The 19,089-nt window shown below is 43.8% G+C and overlaps 1 protein-coding gene across 6 annotated transcripts in view; it reads right to left on the bottom strand.

Moving 5' to 3' along the window:
* The window catches only part of SCML2 (Scm polycomb group protein like 2), a 78,368-nt gene extending 68,635 nt beyond the window's left edge, over positions 1 to 9,733 (bottom strand). For 5 of the 6 annotated variants that reach the window (XM_072852666.1, XM_072852683.1, XM_072852691.1 and 2 more), the window contains exon 1: positions 4,786 to 4,884. The gene's annotated coding sequence lies outside the window, so the exon portion shown is untranslated. Of the gene's footprint in view, positions 1 to 4,785; positions 4,885 to 9,679 lie in introns of those variants that run through there. The other variant, XM_072852675.1, reaches the window with a different exon arrangement.
* Positions 9,734 to 19,089: the final 9,356 nt, after the last annotated feature.

The following is a 19,089-nucleotide window of genomic DNA, read 5'->3' as shown; positions in this document are numbered from 1 at the left end:
AGTATCAGAGCAAGCCCAAATAAAAGAGATAAGGTGGCTTGTAAATGCAGTTACTGCTTTCTGCGTGGCTGCGATGCAGCTCCTGACTTTTCTCCAGATCTACGTCCTTGTTGACCAAGCAGAAAGACTAAGAAGGAAGAGATACAAGTACCTCTGAGGGTCATCATCACCATTTATGCATCGGTTCCTTTTTGTCTATACACCTGTTGCAGATAAAAGGGGAGCCTGCTCACTCTTGGCTCGATACCTGAAGCCACCCCTCCACTGCTGCAGCCTCAGCTGGCTGGTACAAGAACAGACTGTCTCACAAGGTCCTATCCCCAGCAGCAGCTAGCACAAAGTCCCCTTGCCCATCCCGCAAGGCAATAAATAGACATACTGGAAGGGATGACAGATATGGGATACAAGTTTTCGGCAACGCAAGGTGTTTGTATGCACACACACACGCACATGTGGACTGAGCTGGTCACTCACCAACTCATCTCTTGCTGCTTCCAGGAGCAAGAGGCAGCATTACTGCTGCACGGCCACCACTGCTGCAGGAGCGAGGGGCAGCAGGAGCTGGGTGCACACCCTCAGCCCCCATTGCCTACACAGGTCAAGTCAGCTGGCAGGTGCATGAAGTGCACACACACGAGAAACAGGATTTGCACAGAAATATACTCTTACAAGAAACTACAACTCATTTAAGGATTTAACTGTTTCACTTTTTAGAGGCTTTACCTGAAGCAAATGAATTGTCTCTTCACTTAGACATCATAAGTAAAGCTGTTCACACACACCACATGTACTTCACCATTATCAATCATCACTACAATGCAAAAATAAACTTAACTGCATATAACTAATATTAAAGCTTCCTACCACTACTTAAAGATATCACCAAATTATAGAAGCCTTGAACCTTAAAAGAAGTCTTCAAAGAAGCCATACAAATTGTATGAGTAAAACACTGTCACGCGTCAAAACACAAATCACAGTAAAAAAGAATCATTCACCAAATCATGTCAGAATGTTAATAAATATTCTGGGACTTAAATTACATTGAGCCAAACTGCAAATCAGAAGTATTTGCAAAAATACCAGGACTGCTACATGCAATGAAAACACCTGTGACATTCAAGCACAAGTAATTTTCTGTTTAACATTTCTGTTGCTTCATATTTACAAACTGCTCTACAAACTCCTCAGCAACTTTATATGGGATTTTCTGGCTTTTCCCACGTGCTAGAAAAATCTCAGCATTCTGGGCCGTTTATGTTGCATGTCTTACACTTAAAGAACACAAACAGTATAGTCCTTTACATTTAAGATTTTAATCTCTGGAAGAAGCAATCAGCACTAAGGCTGAGTGCCTATGGCTATTTCTTCCAAATGGGAATAAACAGAACTGTGGAGGTCAAGAAGTTGGTTAACAGCCTCCCTTGTGTAGACTCCTTAAAGCAGTGTCCCGGTCTCTACCGCCAATTTGTTTTATATTTACACTTAGAAAAATATTACTGTAGACTGTCAAACAGTATTTTCAAAGTTTATCTTAAAACATGCAAGAATAACTATGTATTTCACCCATCCTTGTTTGAGGTAGGTGTATCCAGACGAATAAGAAAGCCAGCTACAGTGTCCTGGACAGTTAATGACAAATGTCATTTCCTGTTAGTGATACTATTTAATATCAAGGGATAATTACTGAGGACTTAGTTTCTCCCCGTACATCCACTTCATCATGGATCGACTGCAACAGTAAAGGGAACAAACATGGTTCACTCACAGCTCGTGATCCCATTGGAATAGTAAGAAAACAATGAGGCAAAATCATGAGAAAAACACTCACGTACAAAGGGCAGAAGGAGCTATCTACATTTGCTTCGGGCTTTGTCACATTCTCTCTTAAGTAATGCCGTGTCATTGTTTTATACACACAACTTTTAGACTGGAATTAATACTTTTTCAGTACTATAAATTTCACTCTAGTGAAAACAAAATTACACTTGGTTTTGTAAAGGAAACGCTCTCCAATGCCTCTTTTGAACTGAGGCAGCTACTCCAGAAAACAATGCCTCTGCCTTACGAGAGCACGGTAGCTGGACGCAGCAAGGACAGCCGCAGCAAAGAAAAGAAAAAGGCATCTGCACATTCAAAGTAAGAATATGCAAAGTCTGAGGAAACATATTTCAGAGGACTGTCATTGCTTCTTCCCTGAACCTGCCTACATCAAGATCCACGCTTAACATAAGACCAAATTTTAAGAACAACTGAATTAGACAGTCACATTTGTGTATCTACACGGCTTCTAATTAGTGTGAAAGTAGTTTATACTTGCAGCTGTAACACACAATCAAAAGCCAGAATCTGTTTTTTTCCAAATCTGAACATTACTATGAAAATATATAATACAGGCAACCTGAAAGATATTACACAAATATTTCAGGCAACCTGAAAGATATTACACAAATACTGCTACATTATTACACATTATTACACAAATATTACTACATATTTACACCAAACAGAAAACTAGAGCATCAACTCCATCAGCTGGGTCTTGAACAAAATCAGTAAACATTACTTTCATATTCAAAACCAGACCACGTTAAAGTTAAAAGCCATACAAGTACTTCCAGGTCTCAACTTCAGTTTTACCATACACTCTTCCCCGTTGCCTCCCGCTTGCATTACTGTGGAACTTCCATAAATAAAAGTAGCAACAGAAATGTCTTCAATGTACTTTTTCTTTACATCAGTTCCAGTAATATCATCCTTAAACAGTACTTACATTTTATGATACCCCAAGGGAAAAAAACAGCTCCCCCTGCCCCCAAGCACGCAGCCTGGTTGTACAAGTAACTTCCCCGGACACACTGCCAGCGAGCCCGCTCACGTGGGCTGTGGATTGCTGCGGTCTGAGCAGCACTTGATGGTGGCCCATGGAGAACTCACATGCCACAATGCATTCACTCCCCTATTTATTACCTGATGTTCATATGACAGCTTCAAACAGAACTGTAACACAGCAAATGCCTTCCTGCCATTACCCTTCCCATCTGCACAAGTGCTGCAGTTGTTACTGACCCTGAGCAACTGCCTCACTGACCACTTCTCTCTGCCACTTCCAGACTAAGATGCAGTATGAAAGCTTTAAAAATCCAAAAGTTTAAGACTGCTACTCTGAATAATAAAAAATTAATAACCAGTCAAACTTGAGCTGTTTACAAGTCGGACGCAGGACTCTCTGATAAGCTACCATCAAATCTATGAAGTCTACGCTTTTCAAGTTTTAATCAAGTTAGAATATGCATGAATCACAAGTGAAATTTACATTATTAGAACTTACTAAGATGTCAGTATTTCACCTCTTCATTAAACCTTTTAGGCTTTAGGATTATTTCTGGCTATCTCCTATAGCCTAATTAATCAGTGAGAAAGAGAAAATAACTGTAGGGAAAGGCATCAACTCCAAATTGCAATAAGTAACTACTCAGAAATTTTTAAAAACACTTCAAGCGTCTATTGCTAAAGAACAACTGAGCATAAAATTTAACTTGAATATTAGTTTAAGCACTACAGCATTGCAACCTGCTTTGCAGTTTGTCCCAGTAGCTAACAACAGCTATGATGAGCACCACTGGAAGAACAGAACTTTTCATACCATACTTTATTTTCTTTGGACCATCACACATCTACGGAGAAGACAACTCACCATGCAAGAGACCTCCTTTAAGTCGGTAATCAACGTATGCCATAAATGCAGTTTAACTGTAAAGAAAACGCAAACGGTGCCGCAGCGCATGGCAAGCCGACAAGTGCCCCCCAACTGGCCACCCTTTCACCGCGCAGTCTTCAAGCAGCACCCCCAGCCCCCTTACCAAGCACAAGGGCACGCTCCAAACCATGGAATTTTTAGCGCGTATCCAGTTTTTCGGGTTAACAACCCTCGTCCAGGGCCTCGCCAGCCAGAGCGGTCGCCAGGCGCCGCGGCAGCGAGGCGCGGGGCAGGCGCAGCCCCGCGGGTCACCCCCGCCGCCCCGGCCAGGAGGGCGCGGAGCCGCCGCCGCCGGGGGAGGCAGCGGGGCCGCCCCGGCCAGGGGAGGCGTGTCCTCCCCGCGCTCCTGTCAAACGCCGCCGGACCCGCTGCTCCGGCGGGCGGCAGGGAGCGGGGCCCGTCCCGGGCGCAGCCCCGCCACGGAGGCACCGGCGGGGCGGGCGGCCGGCGGCTCAGGGCAGCGCCCCCCCGGGCCGCTCCGGGACCTCCCGTGCCGCCCTTGCTCACCAGGGCTCCCGCTACCCGCAACCGCGACTCCCCCCGAGGAGCTTTGTCGGTGCCGGGAGGCAGAGCCGCCCCGCGCCTCTCGCCCGGGGAGCGGCTCCCGCCGCGCCGCCCTGCGCGGCTGCGCCCCTGCCTCGGCGACCGGCGGGGTCCCGATGGTCCCGAGCCCAGCCCGCCGAGGAGGGGAGCGGGCAGCTCCGAGAGGTCGGGACGCGGTGCCCGAGCCCGGCGCTGCCCCGGCCGGACACGCTGCCGCCTACCAGCGCGGCGAGGCTGGCGGGGGGCGGCAGCCGGAGGCACCCCGGAAAGGAAGGAAGGGAACAGGGACGACGGGACGAGACGGGACGGGGCGGCCGCCGCTGCTCTCCTTCCCCCGCGGCGCCCGGCGCGGCCACGCCGGGCGGAGGTCGCGGTGGGAGCCTGGGGAGGGGGCGCGACCCCCGCCTCGCCTCCCTTTCTCTCCCCGCTCCTCCCTTCCCCTGCCCGCCGCTGCGGGGAGCGCCGCCACCGCCGCCACTCACCGGGCGGGCGGGAAGCGGGTCCCCAGCGTCCCGCGGCGGCTCCCGCGCCTGTCAAGCGGCTCCTGCCGTCGCCCGCCTCACGCCGCCGCCATGTTCCGGGGGCACCGCGCATGCCCGGCAGCGGCACCGGGGGCGCGGGCCTCCCCCCCCGCCGCCCACCCTTCCGCCCGCCGCGGGGGGAAGCGGCGGCGGCGCGGCCCGGAGTCCCGCGCCCCTCGCCGGGGACAGCTCACGCCGCGGGGGCCCACGGCTGCCGGCATCCCCGCACCTGCGGGGGGCGGCCCCGCCCGAGTGGGCACGTTAGGGGCCGAGTGGTCCCGTCCGGGGGGCCCGTAAGGCGGCCCCGAGCGCAGCGCGGCCGGCGTCGCCCCGGCCGTTCCCCTCCGCTGCCTCCCCGCGGTCCTCCCGCCTTCAGACCTGCCGCCGACCCCTCGCCGGGCCAGGGGGAGGCGAGGGGCGCCCCGCTCCCCCGGAGCCATCTTGCGGTGGGGCAGGCGGCGGCCCGCGCCCAGCTGCTCTTCGCCTGCCGTAGCGGGGAGAGCGGCGGCGGCCGCCGCACCGGCACACGTCCCCGTCCCCCTGCTGCGGGAAGCAGCGAGGCCTGGGGGCGCCGGGGAGGCTTGGGGTCGGCGGGGCTCCGCGCCCTGGGAGCGGGACCGCCTCGTGAGGGCGGAAGGAATTGCCCCTAAGTGTAAGGCAACGGCTGCAATGCGCTGCAGCCGCACCTGCGGCTGCGTCCGGGTGCTACGTGCCCCGGCAGTGTAAAGGTACAGCTGCACACACCGAGTTAGCTGCGTTAAATAATAGTCTGCGTGGTACGTGCGCCCATGACCACAACTGTATAATGCGTAGTATAATCGGTGCACAGCTACCTGAGAAATTCTATGCAGTTTTGAGAGATCCCCGCTTATAAATAACTGCATAACGGTTGAAAAGTACTTCCTGCGCTTTTTAGGAGGGTACGTTCCCGTTTTATAAGCTCTGGGTATTTAATTTCAGAGCCCAAGAGGTGCGTAGGCATAAGTATATCAAACTGCTGAGAAATCGTCCCTTAAATACTACTGACGTTCGGGGCTTTCCATGCCCAAGTTTCGTCTTCACTACTTGCATGACTTGAAAGTGAAATCTGAAATTCAAAACTAAACTAAGGTCATGAGAGTGAGATTTTAGGAGGTTTTTTAATGGGGAAAAAAAAAAAGGAAATCCAAATATATATACCCAAAACCCCTTCAACTCTTCTATTTGAAAGTGAAATTCATGCATCCCACTCCAGTATCCTCATACATTGCAAGTTACTACTAACATTATTTCAAGCACTCTCATAAGTAGTAAATGGTTCTTCAGAAACAAGGAAAATGAGTCCTTGCCATAAATTATAAATATTTAATATTTAGACAACATGAGAGAAACGAGTAAACGTATGCTAATCCAAGTGATTAAAAATATACAAGAGAAATACTGAAATATGCTTACAGAAAATCTTTATAGCTGTGTGGTATGCTCATAACCGATGCAGATTGATGCTGCTTAATTTGAAATATTTTCCGCTTTCTGTCATATTGAACTTTTGCAGGAAAACGAGAGCTCATGTGCATTATAGAGATGGATATAGAGATGTGCCAAGTGTCACAGAATAAGTCCTTGGGAGACATGAAGGAACAGAAAACGTATTTTAAAGATAGCCTTTAAACCCAAGCCAGCACTAGATAGAACATCTGAGGAATTCATTCCCCGAGAGCCAGTGGGACACCCTGCCATTGGTTTCTACAGCTACTGTTGCAGATTCTGTCAAATGTGAACTGGCGCAGTCCTCTACCTGCTCATAATTTTCCCAGGAGACTGAAATCAGGAAGCCCAGCCAGCATTAATCCTGCTTCTTAGACCCCTGATGTGGTGAAACTGGGAATAAACAACAGATGTAAGAATAAATGTCTACAAGATCACAGATACATCACCAGTAAAAAGAGCAGAATAGAAGAAAACTTTTAACACTCTCTTCTAATCCAGGAGCCAAATGGGTCCTCGATGCCTTCATGTGTCCTTCACCTATGAGCTATAGCTGATGTAAAGCAAACAATTTATTTACAGAATTATTACAAAAGGAATCAGGAGTCCTGCCTGCTTCCATTTTCCAGCAGAATGATGAGCTTGTTTTCTGGTGACTCACCCATCATGTTTCATTTCCTTTTACAGTTGTTAAACTGAATTATTTGAGTCAGAAAAGCCAGGCAATTTTTAAGTTCTTGGTGTTCTTCACAAAGAGAGAGATAAACCTGTGTGTATGTGTACGTATATGTATATGTATGTATAAATATATGTGGCTTCACCATTTTTTGCAGGGAAACTCCATGATTTTAGAAAGAAGCACCAACATTGAAATAAAAACGAGATGTAACAGGCTGCCCAGGGAAGTGGTGGAGTCCCCATCCCTGGAGGTATTTAAAAGAGGTGTAGATGTGCTTAGGTGCTTAGGGACATGGTGTAGTGGTGGAGTTGGCAGTGCTAGGTTAATGGTTGGACTTGATGATCTTAAAGGTCTTTTCCAACCTAAATGATTCTATGGTTCTGTGGAGGTAGACTCCAAGGAACTCACACAACTGGTCAATATGATGTTCTGAGAGGTTGATGCAGAGGTTGATGATGAAAAAGATGTTTAAGAGAGCTGGCACTTCCTCAAAGAAATAACATTAAGAGTGTAAGTAAGTGAACTATTCGTGCAGAAGAGGTAAGGGGCACAGTAAAAGATCAGCCTGGCTGCCACAAGCTCTTTGTGAACCTCAGACAGGAATGAAGCATGCAGAAAAGAGAAGCTGGGTCAGGTTACTTGGGAAAGCTACAAAAGTGTAGCCCAGTCGTGCAGGGATGAAATCAGAAAATGAAGGCAGCAACTAGCAAGGGATATCAGGAGTAAATGAAATCATTTTAAGTACATTACCAGAAATGGAAAAGAATCAAGCAAATGATTACTCCAGTATCAAGAGAACTGGAAAGTTTTTGACAGACAACACTGAGAAAGCCAAGCTTCTTAATATTTTTGCACCTACTTTTTATTTTCTTTTTTTTTTTAATATCAGGCATTATTGATACTTGGGAAAACAGATGGATTTCAGACCTGACTATCAAAGGACCAAGTGAGAAATTATTCAGACAAAATTTGCTGCTTTTCCATCAGCTGGACTTAAAGGACTGGCTGATGAAATCTCAGTTACTAGTGGTTATCTTGGAGAATTTACAGTGGAGGGATATTATAGGACAGACAGGGACAAACAGTATTATTGAAAGGAAAGAAGGAAATAGGAAGTTATATACCAATCTATTTAATTTCAGTGCCCAGAAAAGATACTGGAGCAAGTAAACAAGATATTTTTAAGCACTTATAACACAACAAGTAACAGCCAACACAACTTTGTCAAGAACAAAAGGTGTCAAATAAATCTAATCTCTTTTGCAACAAAGTATGAGGAATTGTCAGTGGAGGAGAAACATTGGATGTCATGTTGGATGTCACTTTAGTAAGATTTTTTGACATGGTTTCATATGATATTCTTTAAGTAAACAAGGGAAACAATGTAGATGAAGATATTTAGGGAGCTGGTACAAGCGGCTCATTGTCAGAAGGATGTTAATGAACTCAGCAATGGGTCAGAAAACGTGTTTACATAACTGCAGATTATACCAAACTGAGAGGCTTTAGCATGCTGGAGGACAGATGTAGGATTTAGAAGGATTTTCACACTCTGGAGAAAGGGTCTGAAAAAAGGAGGGTACTATTCAACAGGGATAAGTGCACGCTACTGGGCGGAGGCAGATATGATCAGCTGTACAAATAGGAAAGGGGGAACTACTGGGTGTTCTGCAGGGGAAAAAGCTGCAATTATGTGAAAAAGAAAAAAAAGAAAAAGATCTGTGGTTATGTGAATCACAATCTATACAAAGGGGACAATGTCAGAGGGCTGCAGTGAGAAAGTCAAACTACATAAAACAATACAGAAAGAGAAGCACAGACTCTTTGTGAAACAGCGTGATTTACACAGCCCTAGAAGGGCTCAGTAGCCGTGGTCTGTCTGGCTTCAGTAAATATGTAGCCCATGAAGAGAGCAGAAAAGAACAATCTGAATGATCAGATATCTATAAAATATGCCCTATAAGGAAATTCTGAAAAAAAAAACCCAGGGACTTAGGTTGAAGCAGGGAAAGTGGAAGAAGAGAAAATAACATACATAGCTATACAATACAGATATGAATGTATATCAAGTATAAGAAAGACTGCTGTAAAGAGAAAAGGACGAATTTGCTTTCCGGTTCTATAGTGGATGGGTCAAGAGAGAACAGGTTTAAAGCACAGCAAGTAAGATTAGCAAATAAAAATGATAAGGATAGGGAGGAAGGTTGGCTGGGTGGTTGTGCAGCCTCCAGCCTCAGACTCTTCAAGAAGAGCTAGGCACCATCGGTCAGAGCTGGCACAGGTAGACTGGCCCTCGGGCAGAGGGTGGACTCAACAACCTTCCATGGGCCCTGCCAGCAACACAATTCGATGAGCGCGAGCTTTCTTTAAGGCCATTGGAAAGTATCAGCTTCCTCAGGGAAAGGATTTTCTTGTTTCTGCAATGAGCAAGCTGCTAGCTTCCAAAAATAAATTGTTTCAATAAGAATTTTCAACTGCCTTCCTATTTTCTGAGTCCTCCTTCTTTCAAGCTGTCACAATATGATTGTCCTATGTAACCAAGTATATTATAGATACATGAGAAGATGCACAGTTTCACTACCTGGAGAGCCATAATTTAGACATAAATGGGTCTGCCTTCTACTCTCAGTTATGTGAATTCAACAGAAATTGTAGATTTTTATCTGACAGCAAGTTAACGTTTCGTTCTTTCCCAATAATGAAGTTTACCTTTTCCAGAACAGCCTCAGAAGTCCTTCAAGGCCTGAAGTGCAACAATGACATATTCTTTTAATAACATCTTTTTTTCATTTTTTCTCTTTTCTGCTTGCTTGTAGGAAATGCCATCACCTCCTTCACAATTTTTAAACTGTGTAGATTAAGAACAGGAATAATTACAGATGACAAGTGTAAAGAACACTCACTGCAACTATATTAAGTAAAAATATTCAGACATTCTGAAGCAGTTTCATTTAATGCTATAACGTTACAGTATATACATAAGGTGTTTAGACATGCATGTAGGAACTGGTAACGCTGAAAGAAAAGGAGTTATGTTATTTTCATTTGCATGGCTGCAAAACTGAAAATAACTTCTCTGAGGTACAGGAAGCTCACAGAAATAAGTGGGAACAGAATATTGGCCACGCAACTTGTTAAAATATTTTGCTGTATTAGTTAGAAATTGATTTGTAGCAGGGAAAAAGCAGTGACGAACCAATTTCAGGCAAGATACACTTAAGCTATGGGTAATCTTTTGCCATTCGACAAATAGTGATTAAAATCACCCCAGCAAGGGAAAACAGATTTGTTCTGTTTGGTTTTGTATTACCTAAAGTGAGTGCTTCCTGCACAGTGACAAACCAAAAGAAGAAAAAAATGCTTACTCCCAAAATGGTGGGGCCAAAACCCTGCAACAGAATTGTAATACCAAAAAAGATAACATTTGAAGCGATGAGGGGGCTCTTTTCCTGACATCTGTCAAGCTCCCTGGAGCTTCAGGCTGCCTCTTGGTTTGCTAAATAATAGGCAGGGCTGAACAGAATTTTATTTTTCCTTCCCTATGAATTTTCCATTTCTATGGTATTTTTTCCATAGCTGAAATATCAAAATCCTGAACATGTTCATAAGCTGACCGAGTAAAACTGTTTCAGTAAATGGAAATGGTTTCAGTGTTTCTAAATAGCCCATTTTGACCCTTTCTTCCTTTCTTTGTTTTCACATAAATTGCATTGTATTTGAATTGAAATGTTGTGGATCAAACGTTTTCAGAACTTTTATCTCTAAATATCCTATTTTGAGAGTTATAAATATCCAACCTTCATTTGTTTTTTTTTGTTTGGATATAGGAATGGCAGCAAAATCATCCCTTTACTGGAAACAATTTCAGTGAAGCAGAACTACTTGTGTAACTGTAGTAGGAAGCTTTCCAACTAGTCTAAAACACATGAATAAAAGGAGAGAAAACATTTTATGGAATGGATATAAACAGGGAATTGGAAATAAAGCAGCAGCAGCAGGAAACAAAACTTCTACTTCTGGGTCATAATAATCCAGATCAGTGATTTGTATTAGGGGGGCAAATACAAAAGCTATAATACACGTCCTAAGTCACTGATCCTCATGCATCAACAAATATTTTAGCAATGCACTTGGCCCAAATTCCGCTTAATTTTGTAACAGTTAAAATTCATGATTAATTATTCTCATTCAGTTGAGGTGCTCCACAAAACAGTATGGAAGGTGGCATAACTTACCCCTTTTTCTCTCAGTGCAGTTGGTTTCTCTGTGTATCTAGGTAAGAATGAATCTCTTCAAGGGGAACTGCAAGCGTCTTCCAACAGGAGGGTAATGAATGGTTCAGCTCTTTAGTTACCACTGAGGAACTATTCTGACTTCAGGTTCACGTTTTGGCAAACAAAAGCAAAGTCTCCTTTTCTTTAATATACTAACATTTCTCCTTTGGATGCTCTTTACAAGTGAGAAGGAAATTCAAGTGAAATAGAGCACCCTCTTCCCTAAGAGAGAGAGCAAACAGGATGAAGTGCTAATAATCCCTGCCTTTCAACCCAGCGGTTGATGCTAGTGCTGCCATGTCCCTGCCGTGGGGGCTTACCCAGCTGTCCGGGGGGGTCGCTGCCCAACTCGGTCCCAGGCATGCGGTGGGGAGGTCCGTCTGGCAAGGTTTGACAGCTCCTGGGTGGTTAACAAAAAATAAAAATCCAGCTCTTCCGGCTGTGGGAAAGCTTTGAGGAAATGAACAAATTTAAGCAAATGCACTGTTGTCTCCCAATGTTTTTAGGCAATCTGGCATGGTCATACAGGTACGTGTGGGGGTGAATTTCTCTCATACGCAGCCTTTGGACCTCGTGATCCCACAGCTTCCAAATCCAGTACGGTTTCTGTGGTGCCACCGAACCGAGCACTTCTGCCATGGGATTTGCCAGTTGCTATCGATAGCTCCCTGACATTTCCTTTTGTCTCCTTGGCCTCCCATGGCTCCTCGGCTCTGCTGGCGCAGGGGAAGGCAGAAGGGGGCCAAGACGCCGAGCGAGCGAGCAAGGTAGCGAGGGGGAGCCCAGCTGGCGAGCGGGGAGGGGGAGCGAGCCAGCAGCGCAAGCTGGCCACCGCCTGGGCTGCCTTCAGGGCAGGGCGGCAGCTGTGACCTGGGGGAGCCACGGAAAGGAGCCGCTCCGGCTGGCAACGGGATCCCAAATTCACCATCAAATGAATCAGGCCTCTGAATTACGGCTGTGTGAGCCCTGCTTGTGCTGTACCCCTTGGGGAACATGCCCTGGATGAAATGCAAGTGATAGCGAGTGCCACGGGTGGGTGGGTGAGGGGCTAACTGCTAAATAAAAGTGCTGCGTAAGAATAAAACCAAAATTGTGCTTTTCTTGAAGCTGGGTGTATCAGGGTGTTTGAGCCGGGTTGCTATCTCTTTCAATTAGTACCCTAAGACCAAAAGAAGAATTAACTGATAATAACACCATTAAAGCACTCTTGAAAGTTTAGTTTCAAGTCGTACGTTGTTTGGCATGATGTGACCGACCGCGTACACCATGAGAGGCCACCGCAGGCATGAATAATATGACAAATGCCATTCTTCATGTGAACAGCACTTATTTCCATTTCAGTGCAATGAAACCTGAGATGCCAAAGTGGTTAATCCTGTTTAGTGCTACCGTCAAGTCAGAGATCTGTCAGCGTTGTGTTTTCAAATGATGACAGAGGCAGCTTGTTGCAGCTCTCAGCTTGCAAGCTCACAAATGCCAGTGACTTCTGCTTTCCATAAAACGCTGTTCTTTGTAAACAGAACAGCTTGGTTTAAATAGAATACGTAAAGTGCTGTTTCATTTATTCAGCTTCTCAATCATTTATTTATTCATTTATTTATAGTTTAGTTTATTTGGCTTTATTAGGAATAGAGGCTTCTGCCCACGAGGGAGCTCGACACCCATCTTCAGAGCGGCGCGGGCGCCGGTGGCATGCGGGGGTCTCTGCCAGGCACAGCCTTTCTCAGCTTTCTGGGGACAGAGCCCCACCAAGCGCAGAAGACCCCAGGGTGTACCCTTGCTGGAGAGCGTGGAGGGAGAACGAAAGGGCCGGTGGCTGGGGAAAGGGGGTAGGACAAGGGCCAGGAGCACAAGCAGCAGCTGCCAGCACCTCTGTCTTTCCCTTTCTGCAAGGCAAGAGTGCTCATCTCCTGCCACCCGTCCCTGTCCTCCTTTGGGGCTGCACCTCATCTGCGCAGCAATGAGAACGAGCAAGGGAGGGACAGGGAACGTCTCAAGCTGTGGAGCAGAATAAGAGTGCCAAATGGAGCGTTCTTATTAATATTCATAAGTAAGGATTATTTTTCCCAAGGCAACTGTTTGAATTAATAATAGACAACCCCAAATCAGCAGTACATAGAAGTAATGGGGTTTTCTTTTCTCTGTGTGAAAACATTACCATGAAATACTTTCAACAAATACATAGTTTAGTTTGTCAGTATAAGAAATGATATGGCAGTTGAAGTATTTCTTACAAAGATATATATATTCTTATATATATATATATATATATACACACATATATATATGTATATATATATATATACCACCTTACCTTCAGCTTTCAGCATTTGGGTGAAGAAAATGAAGCGTTTCAACTATTTTAGCTAGCTTTCAATTTTAACAAGATTTTCCCTTGTGTTACATATTTTTAAAAAATAGATTATGTAAATGTTCTTTGTTAAAAATAGGAGAATATGAGTAAAGTTGAGGTGTGAAGGAGGGTAGAAACAGTAAGAAAATGTCAGAATAGCCTTACACCATTTCTGTTCTACCTCCAGGTAGTAAAGATGAAGATTGAGGGATCGGAGGGAGAGGTGTTGAAACAGCAGGATAAAGTGAAGGACAAGTCCTCAGGGTTAAATGGTACATTCAGAGAGTTTTAAAATAAATGGTGGAGCTGCTAAAATAATACGCACTCACTCTTAGGCGAAACAGATACTTCTCAGGAACTTGTTAGGAATACTTTCTCTGCCTAAGGTATTTTTTTCAAACATTTCCCAACAAAGGGTCAAAGATGCCAATGGTCCCTAAGGCAAATCCTGCTACGCTTCGGAATTGTCTGCATAAAAGGATCATTATCAAGAAAGGCCTATAAGCAACCTCGAAAATAACACTGACAATATACAAGCATTATTTAAATCAGAGGTATATTTTCTATTGTGTTTAGTTTTATCCTCTCCATCTCAAAACAATGCAAATAAAATTATTTCCAAAACAGATGAAACAAATTAGAAATTCTCTTGAGACTTTTATACATGGAGAGACTATATACATGGGGCTGCTTAATGTAAAGATGAATGAGGGGCAATAAATAAATATTAAAAAAAGGAAAAAAATACAAAGAATGTAAACTCATATAGTCTTTCATTCCAAACATAAGAACATACACTGAACTTGAATATGAGGAAGTGTGAAGAGTTAAAATAGAATAATCTATGAAACCCCTTACCTCAATATAACATCGCTATCAAGAGTTAAGAGGATATCACAAAGGAATAGACCTGTAGAGTTTAAAAGAGGCCTGACCATCTTATGATGATAATAATAGAGATAATTTTAAATAGGGAGCATCCCTTCAGGTTTTTCTTTTGCAGCTGACAGCTGCTAAGGGTAAGAAAGAAAATTCTTTTTTGGCCTGTAACAATTGCTCGTACTTTTTTTGCAATCAGTTGGGTTGTCATTGTCAGAGGAAAGTCATGGGACTGCACGAACCTCTGATCTTATAAAGTACAAAAATGCCTTTGTTCTTAAAGATGAAAAACTGTCATGACCAAAATACCAGCTGAACAGGAGGCAGGGAAGGAGAATCATATTTCTAATGGAAACACCAGGGATGTAAAGAAAATGAGTTGCATAAGAAGTAAGATATCAAATATCTGAATATTATCAGAACATAGTGGTTTTTTTTCTAGTAGTTCTTTTTTGTGAGTGTAAGTTCTTACACACTTGGCATTAACAGCTTTGTCTTTATTCTTTCACTGTCTATGTCTCTATTCTTGTGCTATGTTTTTATTCTTGTTCAGTTCCTTGTGAAGTTATTCCCAAAATAACTTCACAAAGTAAGCTCTAATGGAAAAATTCTCATGCGTTCAAAGTAGAGGAGGATATGAGCACAGAGACAGAGCCAAAACCTTTTCAAATGAAACCCTCTGTGCTTGCACCCGGTTGTTGGTGCAGAGATTGATGTTCCCATCACAAGTGGAGTGTTTCTATACATGCAATAAGGATCCTTGAGCTCCACTACTGACTTACGTGCTTGGGTGGAAGATTCTTTACAACAGGATACTGCAGCTGCCTGGAACAGCAGCAGTGCTACACAGATATGTACGTATCGGATATATGTATACACAGTATAACACACATAGTATTTTATATATGTAGAATATATATAAAATTGGAGGGATCTGGGAGAGATCAGAATTGGGAATGGCTGGAAGGTGAAATGAAAACTGAGAAATGGAGAAAGTATGGCATGAGTACACCATATGACCGTGTAAGCTGAGATGAAATAAGATGCAATGCTAGTTTTGCAGTGCTAAATCTGTGCTCCATTCCTGGTGTGCGCAGCCCATTAAAGGCTGTTAGCCACTTTTGCCTGTTATGGCAATCTGTATGAGCTGTATGAGCAGTCAAAGCACCCCTAAACTGTACCTATCTACTGGTCAGCGCTCTCCTCTCCAGATGGGAGCTCCAGCCGGGATTTGGACCCACTGATCTGGCATTTCTTTGTGTATACAAGAGGAGTTTTGCCTATTACCTGTTTAAAGGACCCCAACCTCTCAAAAGGAATGTGAAGTATTAGCCCCTTGGCTGCAAGCTGGTCAGAAATGCATCGGTCTCATCAGTCTTGCCAGCCATCTGTGTGAAACTGTCTTAGCAGGAGCTGAGCGTGTCTGAACACAGTTTGGACATTTTTGTGCTAGGAATTGTCTAACCCAGTCAAGAGGCAGTGTACTGAAGGGGTTCCTGCTAAGTGAAGTGGCAGGTGTGATCCTATACCTGTTGTAGGTCTTCTCCTACCTCTGTGGAACACACGGAGTTAATTTCTGGACGTCTTCTTTCTCAGATTAAAGATGCCAGTAGCTAAGGAAAGAAAAATTATTTACTTTCAAATAGTTCAGCTGACCTTACACATTTATCACTTTACAGGATTTCATTTTTCAATTGAGTCTATTGTTTCAACACCATTACCTCCACTTTTAGCAAAGACAGTTACAGGGCATTTATTTATACACCAGAGACACATTGCTTAGATTTTTACATTCTTTTCACCTGCAATAGTTCTGTCACAAAACAGTTGTTTGTCTCAAGCAAATATTTTTTCTCTCAAAGTTGTACTTAGAAATACTCAAATGTCTTTTTATTTGCACAAGACAAAGACCTTTTTTACTAACCGTGACAAATGAAGAACAAGTTGGGGTAATACACTGACAAGACATGGATTACTTAGCTAATGTCATTCCATTGCACAGACAGACTTTGTTTGAGGGGTTTTTTTTCCCTCTCTTTGTTGGGCTAAAAATTATCTTCCTACCAGACTACTCTTGCAAACAAATAGCAAATTACTAATGTCCTCCTTACAGCTACTTTGTCACAATGAAAAATTTAATTATTTTGGATTTCCAAAAGACTTCACAAAACTGTCCCCTCCTCCCCAGTCCCCTGCCACCAGCCCTGTGATAACCAGTGAATGTGTATGGTCACATAAATCATTTGAAGATTTAAAAACCCCACTTTTTTGTTTGTTTTTCATTTACAAACTGGCATGTTTCCATGTGTGGAATAGGGCCTTCTATGCCCCTGGCTTGTCTTCACAGCGAACCATTGCAGTTCATGGCACCGTTGCTGTATTCATGCCATCTGCCACTGTTTTGGCCACGGCCAGCTAGCTGCGGTGCTGCTCTGGTCAGACACACCACAGCAGCAGCGGAGTTACAGGACGCTTTTAATTCATAATGTTTGGCTGAAAGCTGTCCCTTAAATACATTTATAAAACCCCACACATACTGGAAGTGTGCCAGGACATTAGCCCATAAAAATCAAGGAGACTGTGATCAATTTTTCTTGTAGACCTGAGCCCACATTTTAGGGTGTTTTATGCTTCCAGCTGAAGAGAGCCCACCACAGAATAACATACAGCTGCAATTTATCTGGTTGACTTTTCTCATCTGAGCCAATGTAGATACCTAAAGGAGGGATGTCAAAGGACAAAGAGAGAGCTGTAACACCCAAATAGTGCTTCTGAGATCATGGGATGGGAAAACAGTAATGCCACTGCACTGTCTCCATCCATGTATCACTACTCTATCCAGTCCTGGTCACAGGAAACTCCTTTTGAAGACAGAAAGTTTTCACTACTGAAGAGACCGTAAACTCAGTTTATTTTAATATACAAAGCCAGGAACCCTTATTTTCGATGTTTCTTGATGTTAACTCAGTAATAAAACATCCTTTGCAAAATGATGCCCTAGAATTCTTTGTTGAACCAAGTTTAACAAATTGACGTTCCAAGATGCCTGAGGCATTTGGAGAAATGACTGTTGCACAGAGATGACACAAAGAAGTGATGATGTTTCTCTTCTTTTATAATTAAACTCATGTACTGCCCTTTAATGAAATCAAAGACCCTTTTGTGCACATTCTCAGTGCTTCAGTAGCTTAAGGAAGCAATGGTCTAGAGAAAATATAGCAGGAGGACATAAAATTGCCTTACTCCTAAAAGCCAAAGTAGTTACACAGGAAACAGAAAAGTAAACACTGAACCTGAAGATTGGGCTCCAAGCTCTTGTGAGATGGTGTATGTCCCAGCAGAAGGAAAAAGCAGCAGACTGAACAGAATGGAGAAGAACTGCTGGTTTTGTTTTGCAACTTTGGAAAGCCACCACTCTAGCCTAGCACATCTTAAAAAAAAGAGGTAAACTAGGACTGCATTGAAAATCAGATACTGAATTTCATCAAAAAGAGGCATATATTCCAACAAAGACACATTCACAGGGAGAATAATAGGATCCAGCCCAAATTAATTTTCTCTCTCTTGTGAGTCAGGACTATGGTAACATGGCCTCAGATAACACTGAATCTGAATCACATTGTTCTGAACAACTCCCATGTAACATCAGCCCTGACATGCATGATGTTACAGGTCCCAGTGACCCCGCCTTCAGTCTACCTTCAGTCTGAGTATAAGCAAACCCATAAAAAAGGTAGATTTATATATGGGTTGGTTTTTTTTTCCTTTAGCTGCATTTGAAGTTTATGTGCCACGGTAGATTTCCATATATATCAACACTTTTATATTTATCAAGACACTTCATGGTTTCCCTAGATAGTCTGTGTATAACGATGTGCTGCACTCATTCTTAGGGTTGCAAAATCATTTTACTGTCCCTTAAACCACATGGCTAGCCAGTATGTGGGGCTTTATGGGGTATTTCCACTAGAAAGAATGCTAATTACATCACTCATTGATTACATGGGTATTTCTTTGGTGCTATCTTTGGTGCCGTTTACAGAGACTCTTTGCACAGCCCTGTTGCCCTGAACGCAGGAGGAAGCTGGTCTCCTCCACAGTTCCAAGCCTGCCTTTCCCAAAAGCAACCCGATAAAGCCTCCTGGCTCTATCACATACCAGTGTTTCTTTTGCTGTCCCCTGATTCTACATGGGCTTTTCAGCTGCCATCACCACTCAGCTGAAGATGGTACCTTACATTTAGCTCTGTCCTTCAGCCGTGGCTCCATTTCTGAAGCTATTGTTAAGCAAATGGGCTGCTTTCAACTCAGAGCATCATACCCAGCATATTCAAATAAATCTGCAAACCCTAGATAAAGATATATCTGTTTAGAACTATTAATGTGGTATATAATCCAGAATTCTTACCAATTACTTTAAATCCAGCATTGTGCAGATTAAGTGGGACATTTATTACTACAGGCTGACTGACTCCTACGTGTTCAGCACTTCCTGCATACTTTCTTCCCCCTGTTCACATAGCAATATATTACAGAAGAAAAATGCTTAATATTTTAGCATATACTTGGTTCAGCTACTTTAGTTCTCACAGGGATCAAAAATTGGAAAATGCT

The sequence above is a fragment of the Ciconia boyciana genome, chromosome 1 (genome assembly GCF_034638445.1).
Source record: "Ciconia boyciana chromosome 1, ASM3463844v1, whole genome shotgun sequence".
NCBI classification, from domain to species: Eukaryota; Metazoa; Chordata; class Aves; order Ciconiiformes; family Ciconiidae; genus Ciconia; species Ciconia boyciana.
Note: the sequence above shows the minus strand (reverse complement) of the source record. Positions and strands in the feature narration are given on the sequence as shown.